A 19,111-nucleotide genomic window follows, 5' to 3' on the forward strand; every position below is an offset into this window, starting at 1 on the left:
GACCTCGAATTCTACTAAATCAGGTAGTAGAATCCCTCTTGAGCCCTTAAGTTTGAGTTTCTGAGCTTAAAAATTTGTTTTGGCCATATCCCTTAATTAGAGACACGGCCCAACCCCTAGGGTCGCAGTGCGCTACAAGTCAGAGAGCCCAAGGCTCTCTCCTAGGGAACGCAACCCGCGACGTGCCCCAACCTGCACCGCGGCACCTGGGCGATTTCAGAGAATCGCCAGGCCCCTTCCACGCACACGGGCCGCGACGCCTGAAGAACAAGGCTACGGCTCGATCTCCTAAAACCATAATTCCCTTGCGTTTTCTCGAGCCAATTTCACTAAAATTCATCCTAACCAACACCCAAACCCAGAATTGTGTCTAGAATCCATATCAAGGCAACATAATCAGTACAACTACCCCAAAAACTACACCATAGTCTCATCAAAATCCAAAGTCAACCCAAGGTTTAAACCTCAAGAAAACCCCTAAATTACAGCAGAAAATCAACAAAATCATAATAAAACCCTTATCTCAATTGAGAATCCGACCCTAAGATAAATTCCAAACACTTAAAGCTTCAAGCTCATCAATTCTTGAGCCAATTCCCCAAGAGTTTCCCTAAGCCTCCAAGCACACCAAGGAAGAGGGAGTGAGCTGAGTAGAGAGAGAGAGAAAGTGAGAGTGTTCCTCTTCTTTCCTAAGTGTTCTGCTGAGATTAAGTCCAACCAAGTCTATCCTTTTACTTTGAGAATGACCAAAATACCCCTAGGCTTATCCTTGGCCCTTTAATGCCTCCAAGGGCAAACCCGTCATTTTCCCCATTTCCGCTAATTGTTCGAGTATTCCTATAAATGCCCAATTAATCCCGACATACCCAAACAACCACTAAATAACTACATGTTACCCAATCAACCCCGAATACACACTACATTCCCCAAAATACCCCTAGGCTCACCCCGAGCAGGGTATTTGACCCCGTTGTGACTATTCTGCTAATTTGCTCCATAGAACCGCCTCAAACCACACATCTCAAATATATCGCCACAATATTGTGGTCTCAAGCATAGCACACACATAATTACATTTGTGCCCTCAACGGGCCAAAATTGCAAACATGCCCTTATTAACAAGAATGGACCCACATGCACATTTAATTCACCTAAACATGCATATATATTCACATTATAATATAACTCAAGTAATTAAGTACAGATACACATATATCACAATTAATCACGTAATAATACAACTAAATCAATTATTGCCCTCTCTGCACGCTAATCAAGGCACCAAGCCTTATTAGCGATTTTTGGGCGTTACAACTATCCCCTCCTTACAGAAATTTCGTCCTTGAAATTTACCTGAATAGTTCGGGATACCAATCCCGCATATCAGACTCTATCCTTTCGGTTTCTTCTACTTTTTTGTTTCCTCACTAAGGCAGTGGTCTTATTCCATAAGACTTTATCCTTTCAGTCTAGGATCTGAACAGGTTTCTCCTCATAAGACAAATCTTGATCTAGTTCTAGGTTTTCATAACTTAACACATGTGCAAGATCTGATGCATACTTCCGGAGCATGGACACATGGAATACATTGTGAACTACTGACAAGGTTGGAGGCATAGCTAACCTATATGCCACCTCTTCAACTAGTTCCAGAATCTCAAAGTGGCCAAAAAACCTAGGACTTAACTTGCCTTTCACTCCGAATCATTTCACTCCTCTCAAAGGAGAAACTCTAAGAAACACATGATCACTGACTTGAAACTCTACACTTCTATGTCTTAAGTCTGAGTAACTCTTCTGTCTACTCTGGGAGGCGAGCATTTGAGCTCTAATCTTCTTAATTGTCTCGTTAGTCCTCTAAACGGCCTCAGAACCTAAATACCTCCTCTCACCCATCTCATCCCAATGAATTGGAAATTTGAACTTCCTCCCATACAACATTTCATACGGAGCAACTCCGATAGTTGCCTGATAACTGTTACTGTAAGAAAACTCAATCAAAGGGAGATACTTACTCCAAGATCCCCCAAAATCTAGCACACAGGCCTGCAACATATCCTCTAGTATTTGAATCATCCTCTCAAACTATCCATCCATCTGAGGATGATAGGTTGTACTGAATCTCAACTGTGTGCCCATAGCCTTCTACATGCCCTCCCAAAACTTAGAGGTAAAGGTGGGGTCCCTATCTGATACTATCAATCTCGAAGCCCCATGGAGACGAACAATCTCCTTCACATACAGCTCAGCATACTACTCCACCATATAATTTGTTCTAACAGGCAAAAAGTGGGCTGATTTGGTGTACCTATCCACAATCACCCACACAAAATCATGTTGCCCCACTGTTCTCAACAATCCAACCACAAAGTCCATGGTAATATCTTTCCCCTTCCACTCTGGAATCCCTAAAGGCTGCAGCAACCCTGTTGGCCTTTGATGTTCAGCCTTCACTTGCTGACAGGTTAAGCACTTGGTCACATAGTCCACCATATCCTTCTTCATCCCCGACCACCAATACAGAGTCTTTAAATCTTGGTACATCTTTGTCGTACCTGGATGTAAGGAATAGGGAGTGGTATGAGACTTAACAAGAATCTCTCGCTTGATACTAGAATTCATCAAAATGAAAATCCGACCTTTATACCTCAGCAAATCTACCTCTGAAATAGAAAAGTCTCTAGCCAATCCAGCTAAGACATTCTCCCTGTGTTTCCTCAACTGAGGATCCTTCTTCTGTGCTTCTCTGATTCTCTCAAGGAGTGTGAACTGAAGAGTAATAGTGGCTAGCTTACCAACTACCAGTTCAATTCCCGCTCTCGTCATCTCTTCAGCTAGCTTTTCTAATATCTATCTTGAACTGAATAACTGCCCTGGGCCCTTCCAACTCAATGCGTCGGCCACCACATTGGCTTTTCCTGGATGGTACAAAATATCACATTCGTAGTCCTTTACCAACCCCATCCAACGTCTTTCACGCATGTTCAAATCCTTTTGAGTGAAGAAATACTTCAAACTTTTATGATGAGTGTATATTTCGCACTTCTCTCCATAAAGGTAGTGCCTCCATACCTTCAGTGTGAATACCACCACTGCCAGTTCTAGATCATGAGTGGGATACCTCTATTCATATTCCTTCAACTGTCTAAACACGTAGGCTATCACCTTCACAACGTGCATCAATACATGACCTAAACCCTGCCTCAAAGCATCACAGTAGACCATAAACTTTTCCTTATTTGATGGAAAACTCAGTACCGAAGCGGTGATCAGTCGCCGCTTCAACTCCTTGAACCTGTTCTCACATCTATATGTCCATACATTGTCTTCTTACATGTCAGCTCAGTCAGTGGTTTTGCTATTCTGGAGAATCCCTCTATGAATCGGTGATAGTACCCTGCTAATCCCAACAAGCTTCTAACCTTAGGTACACTGTTCGACCTCGGAAAATCTCTCACTGCCTCAATTTTGGTTGGATCCACCAAAATCCCCTCCTTACTCACGATATGCCCCATAAATATTACCTGGGGTAACTAGAATTCACACTTACTGAACTTAGTATATAGGTTATGCTCCCTCAGCAGCTATCGTACCAAACGAAGATGTTGCTCATGTTTTGTCTCCAATTGGGAGTACTCCAATATATCATCAATGAATATGATTACGAACTTTTCCAAATAATCCCTGAAGACCCTATTCATCAAATCCATGAAGGTAGCTAGGGCATTGGTTAACTCAAAAGACATGACCAAGAATTCATAGTGTTCATACCTCGTACAGAACACGATCTTTAGTATTTCCTTATCTTTAATCCTCAACTGATGGTAGCCAGACCGAAGGTCAATCTTAGATAACACCATCTTCCCTTGTTGCTGATCAAACAAATCGTCGATCCTAGGCAGAGGGTACTTATTCTTAATAGTCAGCTTACTCAGCTCTCGGTAATCGATGCACATTCTTAAGAACCCATCCTTCTTCTTGACAAACAACACTAGATCACCCCACAGGGAAAAGCTGGGTCTAATGAATCCTAGATCCAGTAATTCCTATAGCTGAATCTTCAGTTCCTTTAACTCTTCTAGCGCAATTGTATAAGGTGTCCTTGATACTATTTCTACTCTTGGTGCCAATTCTATGAAAAATTCGATCTCTTGTTGTGGCAACAACCCTGGCAGGTCTTCTAGAAATACAACAGGGAACTCACACACCAACCTAGTCTCACCTGGTCCAACTGAAATGACCTTAGAGGTATCCACTATGTTTGCTAGAAATCCTATGCAACCTTCTTGCAATAGGTATCTAGCTTTCAATGCAGAGATCATAGGTACTTGTGGTGCACTCACCATCCATACAAACACAAAGGGTTCCTCTCCTTCCATCTCAAAAGTTACCATCATTAGCTTGCAATCTATCGTTGTCCCATACTATGCTAACAAATCCATCCCCAAAATCATATCAAAATCATCAATTTCCAGTTCAATCAAATCCACAAAAAACTCCCTACTGTCTATCTCCACTGGTAATGCTCTAACCCATCTCCTACAGACTACTGATTCCCCAGTTGGCAACAAAGTCCTAAATTCTTTAGCATACAGATCATAAGGTCTACACATATGGTCTATCACCCTAGAAGATACAAATGAATGAGTAGCCCCTAAGTCAATCAATGCAGTAAACAAAGAACCAACGCTAGAAATCTGACCTGTCACGACCGAGGGACTAGCCTCAGCCTAAGTCTGGGTCAAGGTGAACACTCTGGATGGAGTGAGGCTGTCGCTCCTTTTTGGTTCTTCTTTTCTAGCTTGTGGGCAGTCCTTCCTCAAGTGACTGACACTCCCACAGATGAAGCATGCTCTGACTCTACACTCCCCCAGATGTCATCACCTGCACCGTGGACACTCTAGGAAGCTTCTCCAATTCTATCCCCCACCCTGATGGTCACCAAAGGCACCGCATGCCCTCCTATCTGGACCAGGAGGAACAAAAGAATCTGGGGCCTTTCTCTTCTACTCACTGGGGCAACTACCTCAGCCAGAACCAGTGAAGAGAGGCACCGTCCTCCAAGCATCATGCCTTGCGGCGCCTTCCTTCCATATCTGATCTTCGATACCCTCAACATTAAGGGTTTTTTCCACCACTTGAGCATAAGTAGTAGTCCTTGGGTCCAATGTTATCTTTACATCTCGAGCTATCATTACATTCAACCCCCGTACAAAGTGGTCTCTCCTTACCACATCAGTAGGCACTAAGTCTAGTGCAAACTTAGCCAATCGGTCAAACTTTAAATCATACTCATTTACCGTCATCCTTTTCTGAGTTAGAATGGTGAATTCATCCACCATTGCAGCTTGAACTGCAACACTGTAGTATTTCTCATTGAAAACATCCCTGAACTCATCCCAAACCATAGTAGTCACTTCCCTCCTCTGAGACACAACCTCCCACCAGATGCGAGCGTCATCCCTTAACATAAAGTTGGCATAAGCCACCCTCTCATTTCCTTCTACCCTCATGAAATCCAATATGGAAGAAATCATATTCATCCACTGCTCTGCCCGCAGTGGGTCTGGATCGCCCTCAAAGGTGGGAGGGTGCTGCTTTCTGAACCTCTCATACAAAGGCTCCCACCTATTCTCCATCACAGGCTGGGCTAGTACTGGTGCCATAGCCTGTGGGGCATGTAATCCAACATCCCAAGGAGGGGCCTGCTATCTCAACTCTTGAAGTTCATCTTTAGTTCTCTGAAGTCTAGCTTGCATTTCTTCAAACATCTGCTGCCAGTTCTGTGGGGCAAGTGGAGGGTCCTTACCCTGGTCGTTATCTTTGGCCACATTGTTGCGGAATCTAATTGATCGTTGAGGCATAACTTCAATATGTCTGCAATTAATGACGCCGCACATTAGGCACGATAACAACATCCAAATAAAACCACCTCCCAGTTCAACTAATCAAACACACACAACAACCAACACAATGCACACATAACATAATCATATAACAGTCAAAGGGGTCATGCCCTAGTATTATATATATTCATCATTCTCTATATATGTCAATTAGGAAAACATGGCAATTTAGATAAGCAATTAAACATATATTTCACTTAATACTGACCAACCTTGAGTCGAGCTTGTCTCTGGCAGCGAGCGTACATGTTCGGTCAATCTCCAAGAACCATAAACCTTGGCACGTTCTGATACCAAGTTGTAATACCCTAATACCCTAGAGTCTTTACCATGTGATTTTAAAATGTGCCATTAGCTCGCTAATCGAGGATTTAGACTAAAAAGTGTGATTAAATTAAAGTGAAGACTCGTTTAATGAAACTTTAATTCACAAGGTTTGGACATTCATTAAGATTATAAAAGTGTTACATTGGGATCCGAAGACATTGTTTAAAACATAATTACAACTCAAAATTTATTATACAGTCAACCTAGGCAAAAAAATCGGTCGTTTGCACAATGTTCCTCAAAACTACCCAAGTCATGGCGACCAGGTAGACCAAACATGTATCCACCGCTCCATGCCCTCCAACTCATGCTTGGTCAGCCTTTCCTTTGCCCTTACCTGCACCATAGAGCACCCGTGAGCCAAGGCTTGGCAAGAAAACTCCACAAACATAGCATATAACAGTTTATTTCAGTAAACCCATAACTTAAACAGATATAACAGGCAATTCACAACAGCGGCCTAAGCCAATCCAGGTGCATTACCAGGCACTAGGTTCACGGTCTTAACTAAGCGGGTGAGTACATCACCCTAGATGGCCATGCCATGCTAGCCTTCATTCAACATGCTTATTCTCGTTTCTGGCCTTTGCCGATCCTAGCCCTTGTCGAACCCGGCCTACTCCGATCAGTCATAAACACATAAACATGGCATAACAATTATAAACATTCATACATATCACTAAACACGGATAATCGAGCCATGCCTTGCTCTACGGGTACAAACAGTTTTCTTACTTGGGTCCCAAGCTAACCGTAAAGTGCGATCCCGAGCATAATCCCTAATGTTGTGCCCTACTACCCAGGTACCGTCATGATGAGCCTTTTAAATAGTGCTATACTCGCTAAATGAGTCATTTGACCATAACCGTGTAACTAAATGCAATTAACGATTTAGGGTTAAAAAATTTGGTCAAAGATACAACGTTTCACTAAAACATTTACTGTATACATTGGGATCCCAAAATATATTTTAAAGGTTAATTGCAATAAAAAAATTTACAACCAGCTGACCTAAGCACCAAAATAGGGTTTAACCCTAAGCTCTCCAACTCAAGGATGGTCCAGCTTTCTTTTGCCTTTACCTGCACCACATAGTACCCATGAGTTGAAGCTCAGCAAGAAAACTCAAACACATGCTTATAAACAAGTAATAACATGTTACTAAATCATAATAAGCATGCCTAGCAGTAATAACCCTATTCATGCACGCATGCAGGTACAGTTAAATGGTTGTGGAGTCCTACGCTCTGAGTGGATGACTAATAAGTCTCTCTCTATGAGGTAGATGACTAACAAGTCTCTCTCTATGAGGTAGATGACTAACAAGTCTCTCTGAGGTAGACGACTAATAAGTCTCTCTGGGTAGATGACTAATAAGTCACTCTCTGAATAGATGACTAATAAGTCACTCTCTGGATAGATGACTAATAAGTCACTCTCTGAAAAGATGACTAATAAATCACTCTCTGAATAAATGACTAATAAGTCACTCTCTGAATAGATGAATAATAAATCACTCATTGAATACATGACTAATAATTCTATCTCTGGGGATCCGCTCCCTAAGCCATGTGAAGTTTCAATCACCTGAGCCTTTTGGCCCTGGCTCTACGTAACTAACCTTTGGACTAGACAAGCGCTTTAGTTCTCTTTGACCTTGGGGTCAATCAAGCATTTAATGCTCATGTTGATTAGATCTAATCATTTCTGCTTGCTTTAAACATGCTAATATTGTTCTTGACTCATAAGCCAATACCATACGACCAGTGCTTGGTACTATTGACGATCTCGACTGATAAGTCACAACATCATAATCAATACTGACACCAATGTCATTCCCTGACTAATAAGTCAGTGCTTCCTCAATGAGGTAAGGCAAATAGACATATATCATATGTCAAATATGTAGATATAAGGCATTCAACATGCTTAATCAATAATCATAAGCATAATTATAATCATGCACAATTACAGAGACTTAAGCTCTGAAAAATTCCATATTTCACATTCATGACATGCCATAATCACATGTATCATATGCATCACATGCATCACATACTGGGTGCAATTTTCTTACATTTGGCTTGAGCGTAAAATAAATGAAGAACGACCCTTGAGAACGATCCTATCCTTAGGTCCCTTAGCGGTCACCTTATCATAACCAAATATAAAATCCCATCAATAAAATGAATAACAAAAGGTTCATGGCTTAAAACCCAGCTCCCGGGACCTCGAATCCTACTAAAATGATTAGTAGATTCGATCCCGAGCCATGAGAATTGGAATTCCGCACTTAAAACCCAACCTAGCACAAGGAAGACAGGCGGGTCGTGACCTGCCCCCAAGGGCCACGGCGCACCCCCAAGTCAGAGAGGTTCCCTGCTTGGGTGCCAGGGGCGGGCCACGACTTGACCCTGTGGGTCGCAGCTTGCCTACTTGACAGAGCCCAGGGGAGGCTCTGGAACACCTTCGAGTTGCGACTTGCATGAACTCGGTTGCGACTTGACCCTGCGAACCCAGCTCCCCTGCATATTTCTCAATCTAAACCTCAACCAAAACTCAACCAATCATCACCACAACATTATCACCATTTAAAAAACAAAACCTCAACTTAATACCACTTAAAACACCAACCAATATCCACCTCTAAGATCATAATCTCAATCTTACAAACTATCTCAAAAATAGAGTATAAACTTAGAAATTAACCTGAAAATCCTTACCTCAATCCCAGAATTGAACCCCTTTAGTTGTTGAACATAACCCTAAACTCTCAAGCCTTAATCCTTAAGCCTCAAATCCCCTTGTTTGCTTCATAATCCCAATCGAGAGAGAAAAGAGAAGAAATCAAGAGAGAGAGAGAGAGAGAGAGAACCCTCTGTTTTTCAGCCTTAAACCCTCTACAGCCTTCCTTGGCTGAGTATATCCATTAGTCAAATGACCCAAATGCCCCTAGGGCCAAATAAAACCTCTCAAGGCTAGCAAGGGCAAAACTGTCATTTCCCACCTTTCTCGTTAATCATAATTAACGACCTCCAATTCTCATTATTCCCAATATCCTCAATAATTATTAAATCATATCCCATTACCCGCTCATTCCCGTTAATGTACTAAACACCAATTTACCCCTAGGCTCACCTTGAGCCCAATAATTAATCCCATTATGACTAAACCGCTAACTTGCATCCTAGGATCGTCTCATGCCGAATAGTTCAACCATATCCACATAATAATGTGGTCTCATCCATTATCGCATACATGCACATAGATATTCAATTACACTCTCAATGGCCAAAATTATGAAAATTCCCTTCTAATAAGAGGTGGGCCCACATGCATGCAATTTTCATCATATAATAATATAACTCACATAATCATGCATGTAATCACATAATTGCACATAATATCACATAGTTTCATAATTTTCCATCCTGGCCCCCTAATCAAGGCCCTAAGCCTTATTAGGAATTTTGGGACGTTACACCTAAACCCGAGCCTTAGCAGTAAAACCTAGTCACAACGTAATAATAATAAACATCCATCAAACCCTAAACCAATTTAGAATATTATTTTAGCCTCTGAGACCTCAAATTCTACTAAATCGGATAGTAGAATCCCTCCTAAGCCCTTAATTTTGAGCTTCCGAGCTTAAAAAATTGTTTTGGTCATTTCCCTTAATTAGAGTCGCAGCCCAGCCCCTAGGGCTGCGGCGCGCTACAAGTCAGAGAACCCAAAGATCTCTCCTGGGGGACGCGAGCTGCATCACATCCCAACCTGCGCCACAGTGCCTAGGTGATTTCAGAGAATCACCATGCCCCTTCCACGCACATGGGCCGCAGCGCCTAAAGAATAGGGCTGCAACTCGAGCTCCAAAACCCAAAATTCCCTTGCGTTTGCTCGAGCCAATTTCACTAAAATTCATCCTAACCAACACCCAAACCCGAAATTGCGTCTAGAATCCATATCAAGGCAACATAATCAGTACAACTACCCCCAAAAACTACACCATAGTCTCATAAAAATCCAAAGTCAACCCAAGGTTTAAGCCTCAACCCCTAAATTATAGTAGAATATTAACAAAATCAGAATAAAAACCATACCTCAACTGAGAATCCGACCCTAAGCTAAATCCCAAACACTTCAAGCTTCAATTTCCTCAATTATTGAGCCAATTCCCCCAAGAGTTTCCCTAAGCCTCCAAGCACACCAATGGAGAGGGAGTGAGTCGAGTAGAGAAAGAAAGAGAAAGTGAGAGTGCTCATCTTCTTTCCTATGTGTTCTGCTGAGATTATGTCCAACCAAGTCTATCCTTTGGCTTTAAGAATGACCAAAATGCCCCTAGGCTTATCCTTAGCCCTTTAACGCCTCCAAGGGCAAACCCGTCATTTTCCTCATTCCTGCTAATTCCTCGAGTATTCCTATAAATTACCAATTAATCCTGAAATACCCAACAACCGCTAAATAACTACATGTTACCCAATCAACCCCGAATACACAATACATTCCCCAAAATACCCCTAGGCTCACCCCGAACCAAGTATTTGACCCCGATGTGACTATTTCGCTAATCTGCTCCCTAGAACTGCCTCGGACCATACTTCTCAAATATATCTCCACAATACTATGGTCTCAAGCATAGCACATACATAATTACATTTATGCCCTCAACAAGCCAAAATTGCAAACATGCCTTTATTAATAAGAACAGGCCCACATGAATATTTAATTCACCTAAACATGCATATATATTCACATTATAATATAACTCAAGTAATTAAGTATTGATACACATATATCATAATTAATCATGTAGTAATACAATTAAATCAATTATTGCCCTCCTGACACGCTAATCAAGGCACCGAGCCTTATTAGCAAATTTGGGGCGTTACAGTAGGGATGAGCAATAATGCAAGTAATGAAGGGGAGAAATTTATACCATTTTCATCCTTTAACGAGAAATATTCCACCCGACCAGGGCTCTCAGGCATTTTCTGTTTTCCCTTTCCGTGAGAGGGAGGGATTGGTGTTGGTCGGGGAATTTCGCTCGGTTCCCTTATGTTAACCCTAGGAGCCCGACGCCTGAAGGGTTGTGAAACATCTTGAGGCTGATCCTAAGGAGCTTTTCGTCAGTGCCTTCACCAGTGGCACTCCCTGTGGTTGACTCTTTTACATCATGGTGGGGTTGCAAATGTCTGACTAGTCGAAGGTTGGATACAGTCACCAAATGATTGACGCTTTTCTCCTTGTGTGTAGGGCTGGCCAGAATGTAATCCCTATTGATCATGTCTTGGGTAGGCATTGGTTGGTACCATGGGCCTATATAGTAAAAATGCATTGAGAAGACATCCTAAGCAAAGAAATGATCGACCAAGAATACAAACGAACAGGACAAAAGAAATTTACCTCCCCAAATGAAGGAGAAGTTTTCTTCGACCAGATCAGTCGTAAGAAAATACTCTTGATAGTATTTTTCCCATGTTGGATATGTACGTAGAATCTGTCAAGAAGGCGCAGGATTTTTCTTGATGATAAAAATGGAAGAACCTAGTGTTGTTGTTGTTTGGGCTCGACTTGAGATCAAACAAGTTGTTGATCTCGTGTGGAGTAGTAGCGGGCCATCTCCTAAGGTGATAAAGGATATAGAGTGCAGATAAAACTCTATAGTCATTCGGGATGATTTGAAAAAGAGCTATGTTGAAGTAATTAGCTACCCCTTTAATATAGTCGTGGAGAGGAATGGTTACTCCTGCCTCGATGTTAAACCTCAACTAGGTACTGTAAGCACCTCCAGGAACAGTGGCCCTCTCATCGGGAGAAGGCTTGTATAGGGTTATACCATGGATTCCATACTTTTTTGGATATTTTTCAACCACCCTTCTCAAGAGAACACTGGGTGGGGCTATGTACCATGGAATGTGATCCTTTTGAATGCCAACTTTGGAAATGACTTTGGAGAGTACCCACTTAGAAACTTATTCTTCAGATGGTCGAGGGTTTTTTGTAGAGATCTCTGTGTTGGTCACATGTTGACCAACATGGGGGTCTTTCTTCTTTCTCTGGGCCACATGCTTTACTCTGGCCATGGGAGTTTTGTGTTTTCGAGTCCTACACCTTTGTGGAGTAGTAGTAGGGCTTAGTGCAGGGGCTAGAGTTTGTGAAATAGGAAGGGCAGGCTGCTCGGTGTCCTCGAACAAGAAAGCTAGATGTCTTCTTCTATTGGCCTCTCACCTCCTCAATAGTCTTGAATGAATATTTGAGAAGAGGAAGGGGAAGTGAGAATCTGCGATCAATAGAATGAATAAAACAAAGAAGAAAATAAAGGCTGCTCGTAGATAAACTCAAGAGTTTATCTGACCAGCAACATTTAAAGACAAAAAAATTGGAATATATGAGCATCGTAGATTTCAAATAAAAAAGTGAAAATGAAAAGTTTTTCTTTTCATCTGTCAGAAAGGCGGTAAAAGCCCAGTTTTTCCTAAAGATGCAAAATCGAATTTTGCTTTGATTTTGGGTCAAATACTTCAAACCTACCATATCTATGCCTGCCAAAAGTTTTTATATGTCCTATAAACTATATTGTCCTACCTAAACCTTGGATTATATACCTCATTTGCCAAAATTTCAGAGAAACTCAAGAACACCCATCAGTTTTTTCACAGAGTTTATGAATTTGACAAAACAACAATAATCATGCATGATTATAAGAAGAAATTGCTAGAAAACAAGAGGCAAGGTAAAAAAAAATTACTTGGAGCGGAGATTACAGAGGAGATTGGTGGGTTTGTGTGAGGATTTCCTTCAGATTGCTTGAGAAGTTCTTGAGTTCTTGAAGATTTTTGATGTTCTTGAGGAAAGAAAGAGAAAGCATAAAAAAGGAAATGGATGGTTGAGGGGCTTTTATACATTCCAGTAGGGAAGGTGAAAAGGTGGGACTAGAAAGGTGTCTTTTTGAAGTCTTAGAAAATGTGAAACCGTCAATTTTCACCTAGGGCAATGTGTCAGGCTGACGTTTACTTTTTCTAGACAAGTGAAAGGACGACAGAAAGGATAGGTCAAGAGGAGTTGCTTGAAGGAAATCTTTTGTTCGAACAAGTTTATCAAATGTTCGCATATAATAAACTTGGGGGGCAAATGTTTCACCCGAAAACTAGCTTAATGACGCGGCAAGGAATTCAGACACATGGTGGTTCAAATGATAACCTAGTCAATAAGAGTCTCATTGACCCTCAACTGGAAAACAAGAAAAGATTCAAGGAGTCGTTTTGTCACTAATTCAGACTTACTCAAATGCACTTCAAATAATTGCTCACCAGGCTGGCCGATACACATAATACGCATAGAACGCTCAATGTTAGTTAAAACTAGATATATGTTAGATATTTAGTTATCTTGTATTATTTTATCAATATTTATTACATAAATCATGTAAGGCCCACGACCCATTTATGTACATTCCTAAGCCTATAAATAAAGGTCTTACTGAATCATTATTTCTTACGCTGTAAATCTTTAATCTCTAGAGAATTTATTGTTTTAGGTGAATTTATACACAGATCTTGTATTCTCTCAAACTCACGAAACTCATTTGATCTTATTCATCTTATCGGGGGTTTGGGACTTCTACATAAATAAAAGTACTAAAGTGGACGTAGGTTATTACCATTCTAGGGTCGAACCACTATAAAAACTGTGTGTCGTTTACATTTCTAAAGTTCAGTTCTCATTTTATATCGTTTAATTGACTCAGTGTCATTGGCCAGATCGCTGGTCAACAGCTTGCATTTGTCACATTTCTTGACAAAATCCAGTGAATCATTGTTCATTATGGCCAGGAATATCCTTGTCGCTTAATCGTTTTGGCAAGGCTTTGCCCCCAGCATGGTCTCCGCATAAGCCTTCATGCACTTCTCGAAGGATGAGTTTTGCTTTCTTCTTAAACACACCGAATTATTGGCAGTGAGTATCCTCGCCTATATAATTTTTTGTCCAAGATCACGTACTGAGGAGCTTGATAGAGTAGCTTCCGAGCAACTTTTTTTTCCTGTGGTAGTTCTCCGGAGACAAGATAATTCGTTATCGACATCATCCAACTATCTTAAGGCTGGACTGTTTACACTTCCTCGGGCTCTACGATGCTTGTAGAAGCCAAGTAATCAATTGGGATCACATTGAGCATCTCCACATCCTTAATAGTGGCTAGCTTGGTTAGAGCATCGGCGTTGGAGTCCTATTCCCCCAGAACTTGTCAGATGGTAAATTTCTTAAAGTTGTGTAGAATTTCTTGGGCCTTGGCCAGGTAGGCAGCCATCTTGGTACCTCGAGCTTGGTACTCTCTGAGGACTTGGTTCACCACCAGTTGAGAATCTTTGTAGATTTCAAGTCCTTCAACCTTAAGCTCTCGGGAAACTTGTAATCTAGCTAGGAGAGCTTCATATGAAGCCTCATTATTCGAGGCATCAAATCCAAATCTTAGGGCACTGTGATATCAAGATTAGATTAGGTCTGCTCTGGCCCTATTCTCGTTGGATGACCCATCCACATACAGTTTCCATATAGGCTCAATAGGCAAGGCTTCCTCGGGTCCTTCGTTTATTCCTGTGCACTCCGCGATGATGTCCACTAACGCCTATCCCTTAATGGCAGTCCTTGGGTGGTACATTCTATCGAATTGACTAAGTTTTACTGCCCATTTGAGGAGTCTCCCGAAGGACTCTGGCTTCTGTAGGGCCTGCTTGAAAGGTTTGTTGGTGAGCACTTTGATGGGATGTGCCTGAAAATAGGGCCTGAGCTTCCTCGAAGCTATCATCAAATAGAAAGTCAGCTTCTCCATGAGTGGATATTTGGACTCCGCTCCGAGGAGTTGCTTGCGGACATAGTAGACTAGATGTTGGGAGCAGCCCTTGTAACGCCCTAAACTCTAGGGACCGTTACGGTGTGCCTTATAAACAGTGCTAAACCTGCTAATCGAGTCATTTGGCCAAAATTGTGTAAGTAAGTATGATTAACAGTTTAGGGATTAAAAATTTTGGTTAAGGTGTAACGCTTCATTAGAACGTTTACTGTATACATTGGGATCCCAAAAATATAATTTAAAGGTCTATTACAGGAAAATATTAACAACCAGCCGATCTAAGCGGAAAAACAGGGTTTAACCCTAGTTCCTCTCCTTCAAACCTCGGCCGTGGCGGTCGAGCAGCTGCATATGTACACATTGTCACCTAAGCTCTCCAACTCAAGGATGGTCCAGCTTTCTTTTGCCTTTACCTGCACCATATAGCACCCGTGAGCCGAAGCCCAGGAAGAAAACTCAATATGCTCATGAACAGTCATATCATGATATCAAATCATATCTGGCATGCCTGGCAAACATAGCTCTATTTAAGCATGCAAATAAACTCAGATAATACTGGGGAATCAAGGATAAGAAATCCTGCCCTCCTGATTGGATGACTATCAAGTCAATCCTAATCAGATGAGTGATTTAACACTTGAGGTTCTGGTAAACCATACTGAGTGACCGACAAGTAAGTCACTATAGGGCTCAATACCCAAAGCCATGCAAATGATGATCAGAATGATCATACAGAGCTTATAGCCATGAATAGATGATTCCACCATTTCCAACCCAAACCAAAAGCTTCCAAACATCAAATTAAGTCCCAAATGAACCCAAATACCACCTCCACATGTCCAAGGCACCACAACCCCAAAAACCTTAGCTTAAACTCTAATCAATTCCCAACTTTTTAACTCAAAAACCAGCTGGAACTCAACTAGGAAAACAGAGCAAAAACAAGATTTCTAATGGCTAAAAACTCACCTCAATCTCAGCAACACACCCTTTTCAATGGTGGAGCATAACCCTAGCTTATCACAACTTGGTTCCTTGGCTTGGTTCCTCAAAAGAGAGCTTGAAAATCCAAAGAGAAATGGGGAAGAAAAACCATCGGGAGAGAAGGGAAGCAACACTCTGATTTAACAAGCTTCTACAGCCTTAATGGATGATATAAATCTTTAAGGGTGAAAAGACCTAAATTCCCTCAAGTCTAAAATAAAACCTTAACAGCCACCAAGGGCAAAATCGTCCTTTCGCACCTATTTCGTTAATCATAATTAACACCCTCCAATTCCCGCTATTCTCAATATTCTCACATACCAATAAATCATATCCCATTACCCCTTTAATTCTCGGTAATGTTCTAATCATTAAAATCACCCCGAGACTCACCCCGAGCCTCGAACTTAATCCTGTTATGACCAGACCAAACACTTGCATTTCATGATCGTCTCATGCCGAAAGGCTCGAAAAAATCCACATATAATGTGGTACCATTCATAACTCACCCACATGCACGAAAATACACAATCATGCCCTCAACGGGCCAAATTACCAAAATGCCCTTATAGTTCAAATAAACCCATATGCATGCATTTATCATCATATAATAATATAATTCACATAAACATGCATATGATCACTTAATAACATAATAAATCAAGTATGGCCCTCCCAGCCTTCTAATCAAGGTCCTCAACCTTATTAGGAAATTTGGGGCATTACAGCCCTCCTCGCATACCAGCACTGCACTGATGGCATGCTCCGTGCTGTCCAAGTAAAGGAGCAATGGTTCTCTGTCTACCAGTTTTGACAATATTGGAGGATTTGTCATGTGGGCCTCAAGTTGTTGGAAAGCTCGCTCACACTCCTCCGTCCACTCAAATCTTTGACCTTCTCAAAGGGTGTTGAAGAAAGGAATGTACTTGTTAGTTGCCTTCGATATAAAGCGGCTAAGAGGCGCTATCCGACCAGCAAGACTTTGCACATCTTTGTGTTTCTTCCGGGATGGTATATCAATCAATTCTTTGATCTTCTCAGGGTTTTCTTCTATTCCTCAATCGCTCATAATAAAATCCCAAGAACTTCCCAGAGGCTACTACAAACATGCATTTTTGTGGATTCAACTTCATCTCGAATCTGCAGAGGACTGAGAAAGCTTCCACCAAGTCTCTTACATGCTTTGGGGATGCTTTGGATTTAACCAACATACCGTCCATGTACACCTCCATGTTTCGACCAAGTTGGTTCTTGAACATCTTGTTCACCAATATCTGATAAGTGGCCCTTGCCTTCTTCAAGCTAAATGACATCACTTTATAGCAATAGACACCCTTATCTGTTCGAAAACTGGTGTGCTCCTGGTCTGCGACATGCATGGAAATCTGAATGTAACCCGAGTACGCATCCATAAATGTCAAAAGTTCACACCCGGAGGTAGCATCCACCATCTGGTCAATCCTTGGCAAAGGGGAAACAGTCCTTGGGGCAGGCCTTGTTAAGATCGGTAAAATTGATGCAGGTCCTCTAGGTCTCGTTAGGCTTAAAGACCAACACCAGATTTTCTAAGCACTTGGGATACTAGGTCTCCCATATGAACCTGTTCCCGAGTAGCTTGTCTACTTTAGGTTTTATCGATTCTGCCCTTGTAAGGTCAAGTAGTCTTCATTTTTGTTGCACTGAGGCAACATTGGGATCCACATTCAAGGTGTGCCAGATGATGTTTGGGTCAATACCTGTCATGTATACATGGGACCAGCAAAACACGTCCTGGTTCTTGCAGAGAAAGCTCACCACTGCTTCTAGAACTTCCGCCTTGAGGTTTCTCCCAACCTTCGTCTTCTTCTCTAGGTTGGCTTCATCGAGGACAAATTCCTCTATCTCCTCCAAGGGCTCTATTGCCCTATCATCTCCAACTCGAGGGTCCAATTCATTGAGCTCCTCCCGCTTTTTCGAGGACTGCGTGGACCTCCATCTCCTCTGGAGGATTCTACTCGGGACTTGCCATCTCAATTACTATTATGGTAGGCCTTTTTCTAGTCCCCGCGAACTACACAAATCCCCAATTTTGTGGGGAACTTCATGCATAAATTTCTGATGGAAATGGCTGCTCCAAACTCCACTTGGGTTGGTCGGCCCATGATGGCGTTGTAAGCATAGAAGCAGTCTACTACCACGAACGTGCAGTACTTGAAGGCTTGTCTAGGCACTTCTCCAAGTGGCATTGGAAACTTGATCTACCCCATTGGGATTAATCATTCGCTCAAGAAGTTGTAGAGGATCATCTATCATCAATCCTATTATTCTCGAAATCTTTCCTGAATAGGATGTCCACTTACGTTCCATTGTCCAACAGGATCCGAGCAACCATTTTATGTGCAATCTGGGTCTCTAGTGCCAAAGGATCGTGGTGGGGGAAGTGCACTCTCCGAGCATCTTTCTCGGTGAAGGTGGTGACTTTGTCTATCATTCTAGGCATCTGTGCCAAAAGCTGGACCAGTGCACAAACTTCGTCATCATGGTTGAGGGCACATGCATATCTGTTTTGCGAACTCCTCATTGTTCCCCCTAGATGGGGTCCTCCTGAGATGGTCCCTGCTCTCCCGTTCACCGGAGGAGGACCTTAGGCCATAAGCTGCAGAGTAGCGAGTACTTGGCCTTGGTTCTGGGGAAGTGCCCCCAAATGATTTGGGGATGGTGCTCCTATGGGAGCCTGCACAAGGCGTGCACCACCCTTGGTGTATTGATGTGGTATTTGCAGAACTTTCCTGCATCCCTCTTCTCCCTTTCTCTCTTGATGGGCTAAGGTCGTCGGTAGTGGACTTGTTACTTCATGGCCAAATATATGTTCTCCCAAGTATCCACCAAATCATTGTACTCAGAATATTGAGCTGAGTATTTCTCTTCGGAAGCCTTCTTTGCTTTCTTGCTCCCTTTGCTCTTGCCCCCGCGCTTATTTCCACTCGAACCTTCACTAAGCGTCGTTGGCTTGGAGGGAGCAACTCCTTCAGTACTGAAAGCAAGTTGGTAAGCTTTGAAT

This window comes from Humulus lupulus, chromosome X (assembly GCF_963169125.1).
Source record: "Humulus lupulus chromosome X, drHumLupu1.1, whole genome shotgun sequence".
NCBI lineage: Eukaryota > Viridiplantae > Streptophyta > Magnoliopsida > Rosales > Cannabaceae > Humulus > Humulus lupulus.